Here is a 5109-nt window from a genome sequence, read left to right on the forward strand (position 1 = left end):
AAAACTTGGAAAACCTAATTACCTTCTTTAATTGCTTCCGCAAGATCTGTTTTAAAGGCAGTCTTCAGAGAGCCACGCAATCCGGTTTTAAAGGGAGGAGCTGAAAGGCACGCACAGATTGTTGTTTCCCCCTCCCTGTGAGCTCAGGACCCCTGGGTCATTTGGCTCCTACGCCCACCCTGGGGTCCCCCCTCGCCTCGCCTCTGTACCTTGGCCCTGGGGAACTTTCATCTGTCAGCCGTCTACATTTGGAAACTGTCAAATACCCGTATCTGAAATATGGGTCTCATTTCTGGGGAATATGGGGAAACAGATCTGAAAACGTCTATTCAGTCCCACGCATTATGCTTTTCTTCTTTGGGCTAAATGTCAGCAGCTCCTCCGTTCTCTCTTCAAACACAGCTGTCAGGACCTTCTTCTGCACTTACCGGCCACCCAGAAGCTCCACTGTATCCAACAGTGGATGGATAGCAGTGGAGGGAGCACCTGCTACCCCCTTCCTTCAGAACACCCCAGATCCCTTACTGTGGCTCCTGACGGTATTAGCTTTCTGATGCACAAATCATTCTACAAGCTCCTATGGACTATACAGCTAGCTGTAACCCTCCCTCCTGGTTATTGATTTTTTTAATATTTATTTTTGAGAGAGAGAGAGAGAGAGAGACAGAGCACAAGGGGGGGAGGGGCAGAGAGAGAGGGAGACACAGAATCCGAAGGACGCTCCAGGCTCTGAGCTGTCAGCACAGAGCCCGACGTGGGGCTTAAACCCATGAACCGTGAGATCACGGCCTGAGCCGAAGTCGGATGCTTAACCGACCGAGCCGCCCAGGCGCCCCCTTCCAGGTCATTTTTAAAGACACTCGCAGTGAACCTATTTACTCCGCTCTGTACTTCCGCAGACGTATTTCTGAATCCACGTGCGTATCTCTACGTGAGCCAATATCGGAATCAGGATGTGAAGCATCAGGATGTGTCTCCACGTCACCGTGGACAGATGATTTACCCTCCTGGGTCCTGGGCTTCTCTTTCCTACGATGAGAGCGTTGGACCAAAGACTGATGATTGCAGATACAGGAATGGCCTCTTCTCCTGGGTGAGGCATCGCTCTCTGATCGTAAATGAGAGTCTGCCCTGGGGAGTTCAGCGGGGCCCTCGGAATCCTCCTCAACACTAAGCTCATGGAGAAGGGCCTGTCAACGCCCGTAACTTACAGTTGGTATCGGCACGGAATCTGTCGTCCCTTGGCTAGTCGATTTCCAAGTTTCCTTCCGATTCTGCCATTTCCTGTTCTGGAATAACTTTCGGCATCGTGTGCCAATTGTGCCTATGGCTCTAACTCCTTGATCTTTAAGTTAGAGCCATCCCCAACTCCCAATCTGCTTTTCTTACTGTAAGAGCAAGTCTTTATGCTTTATGCAAATTCCAGGATCAATAAAAACCAAGGCTCAGCGTCCTTGCTCTCGTCCTACCGCGGAAGGGCACGAAAGCCCGCTTCGGATGCCCCCAGAGAGAGCTTGAATGTTGTGAACTTCTTGGCTCAGGATGGGGAAGAGAGAATAATGAGGGGGAAGAACAGGAACATCAGAAGTGAGACCGGGGGAGGAATTGCCCACACCTGCAAGCTTCTGAAGCAGCTGGGTGTTGTGGTTATTTTTTGTTTTAATAAAAGCTCATGACAGTTCTCCCCTTCATTGTTATATTCTCTTCATAACAGCTCAGCGAAAGCCACATAACGCTGGAGTCAGCTTTTCCTAAGAATTAGTCTTTTCAAACTGGCCATAGAGATTTGATAAAAGTCATGGGTTTTAATTGAATCTCTCCTAATGGTCTCCCAGGGATGGAAATGGGACTTGCGCGCACCCCGTGGGTGAGGCCACACTGCGTCGCAACAAACAGACCGTTCTTTATTTTCGAACCGGCTTTTCCTAACTGCGGTGGGTGTCGCGCAAACCCCGGCCTTGGCGAAGACGGCTTTGTTTCCTGAAACTGGGCTCATTCTGTACCCGGTCCCTGTGTCTAGGAATGCCACACTTATCTAGCATCTTCCTCCGTCAACAAGCCCCCCCCCCCCCATTTTCATACAACCTCGTTTGCCGGTAATTTTATAGATATATGTGGATCCATTTCTTTTTTTTTTTTTTTTATTTTTTTATTTTTGGGACAGACAGAGAGAGACAGAGCATGAACGGGGGAGGGGCAGAGAGAGAGGGAGACACAGAATCGGAAACAGGCTCCAGGCTCCGAGCCATCAGCCCAGAGCCTGACGCGGGGCTCGAACTCACGGACCGCGAGATCGTGACCTGGCTGAAGTCGGACACTTAACCGACTGCGCCACCCAGGCGCCCCATATGTGGATCCATTTCTATTAAAGTGTCAGATTGGTTAGGGGGTGGGGGGTGGTAAGGCCACCTCTGGGGGTCCTAGGAGCCCTGCCGGCCATTTGGCGATCCTCCTTCCTCAATCTGGTAGCCTGGCCTTGACAGTGGTCCCTAAGTACAGGCTCAAGCCCTTCCTTGCCCTCGAAACTCTCCGTGGCCACTTCTGCTCACCTGAGCTGACCCTCACGTCCCTTTAGGCCCCGATTCCATTGCCGTAAACATCGTCGCTTCAAGCTGGGAGTTGGGGTTCTCTGTGCAGGAGCTCTCGAGTGGAGGGTGAAGGGGGGGTGGACCGGGGCGTGAAGCGGCCTGCCCCGCCCGTGGTCGTCTGCAAGCTGGACCGCATGGTGCACGAGGGCGGGAAAGACACGACTGAGATGGGGAGGGGAGGGGAGGGGAGGGGTTGTGTGCGCTCCAGCCACACAAATTCTCTGCACAAGCCCCTCCTCCTCTCCGGGTCTCGGGTTTGTCTTTTCTTAAAAAACAAGGTAGTCTACACGACTGTCCAGGGCTGCGCGCTGCTGCTGTCCCAGCGGTGGCCCTCGGGAAGATGTGATTAATCAGTGGTGCTCTGTGCATGGTCCTCTCTTCTTGGGGCCTCTGTCCTCACACGTTGCCTATGTTGTTGCTTTCACAGCACATGACGGACTGCGTGCCCTCCCTTTCCCATTCCCCGCACACGCGCACCTCCCTGAGGCTGGGCGAAAGGGGAGAGGAGGTGAGTCACGCCTTCTCACTGTCCCTCACCTCCTCTGAGCCAACTCTGTGTGTGCAAGGCGGTTGTGGTTCTTGGTCTCCTCGATGTCTTTCTTTTTATCCCTCAGTTGCTACCCAGCGTCAGGGAGACCGATGATGACCGAACGTGGGTCGCCATTCAGGGACGAGGCGTGAGCCACGTGGACGGTGAGCCCGATGAGGCCTAAAAGTCATGACCAGTTTACAGACCAGCAAGCTGAGGCCGGGAAGCTTCCGTGGCTCGGCCAGGGGCACAGGCGCAGACCTACGGCCGCAGGGTTTCTGCAGCGTGCCCCATGGCCTGCACTGATGCCCTTCACATCCCCCCGAAACGGTAAGTGACGCCCTCCCAGACCCAGAGGGGGCGGTCGTGGGAGCCCAAGACGCCGTGCGGGTGGCTGTTCCAGAAGCCACCCGAGTGCCCAGGGCTCTGCCGTCTCTGAACGGCTGCTTCCCAGCACAGATGGCCGTCTGTGTCACAGAGCCACATGTCTGTTTCCTCGTCGTGAGCACGTACAGTCCCTGCCTTCTGTGGGATGTTCTCACTCTGGCACCCGGAGCGGGTTTATGGGGCTGGAAGCCACGTGCCGCTGGTCACTTTCCCGATGTTGCCATTATGAGCGATGTGGGGCCGGCCGGCAATTGGGTTTTATGATCAGTTACTACCAGGATGAATTGCTAATAGACATGTCATTGGAAACCAAAGGGAGATATCTCACGGTGATGGTGTCTCATCTTTGCTCTTTCCTTTATTTGAACGCGACACAGGCCACCCGAGAGAGCTGGCTCAGGCCAGCTTGCACGGGGGACATCTGCTATGTGTCCTCTGCAGGACAGTGTCACGGAGCTGCCTGCTGAGAGTCAGGGGCCAGCGACGGCCCGCCAGAGGAAGCAGGCACTGGAGGGTAGCTTGTACGTATCACACCCCACCTCTGCAGGAGGAACGTGGTTTCGGGGATAGATTCATTCGTTCAGCTTCTGTCTCTGTCCCTTACAGGATCTGTGGTCTTTTGCTTTTTTTAAAGTTTATCTATTGTGTGAAAGAGAGAGAGTGTGAGTGGAGGAGGGACACAGAGAGAGGGAGAGAGAGAGAATCCCCAGCAGGCTCTGCACTGTTAGCTCAGAGCCCAACGCAGGACTCGAACTCACCAACAGTGAGATCATGACCTGAGCTGAAATCAAGAGTCAGACGCTTAACCGACTAGCCACCCAGGCACCCCAGAATCTGTGGTCTTGATTGCATTTCTTCCTCTCCAAATTTTCAGTTATCTCTCAGCAATCACAACACTAGAACTCTCCAAAGCTGTTGAGAAGATTAAACCAGAGGGTTAAAGGATGTGGTACCTCGCACAAGGCAGAGGCCAAAGAATGGAAAATTAAGGCGTGTTGTTCTAAGTGCAGTGCGGTGGGGGACGGGTCTGCACATCGGTTCTTGCCACTGCCCCCGGGTACAGTGTGGCCAGCTGCCAGCAGCTGAGTGGCCAGGAAGGAGGAAGGGGGAACTTGTCAGCAGCCATGTTCGAGAGGCCAGATGATAGGAAATGGGTCCCAGGAGAGGAGGGCAGCCACGGAACAGGAGCCTGGGGTATAGTAACATGGGGCAGTTCTGGGAAGAGCAGGTCCGGCCTTGGTTCTGATGGATCGTGGGGGACCGAGTCACGGGACAGGCAGGTGCTGCCCGAACATCTGTGTGGAAGACTCTCGGCTCCCAAGCAGACGGTACCCCCTGGGGATTGTGCACCCCAACCCCTTCTGCTGACCTTGCAAACCGACAGTCACATCAAAGGCTGCCACCTTCAAGGGCTCAGTCCAGCCACACCTTGTGCCAAGCACTCGGCCTGACTGTTCTCCTGAGGGAACAATCCGGGGAAAGATCTGTAGTGTTGCCTCATTTTATACGTGAGGAAACTAAGCTTGGGAGAGGCTATATCATTTATTCAGGTCCTGCAGGAATTGAGAGCCAGGTGGTCAGAACGTGAGTCAGGCTGGTGACCAT

The sequence above is a fragment of the Panthera pardus genome, unplaced genomic scaffold (genome assembly GCF_024362965.1).
Source record: "Panthera pardus isolate Hobbes unplaced genomic scaffold, ASM2436296v1 HiC_scaffold_26, whole genome shotgun sequence".
Lineage (NCBI taxonomy): Eukaryota > Metazoa > Chordata > Mammalia > Carnivora > Felidae > Panthera > Panthera pardus.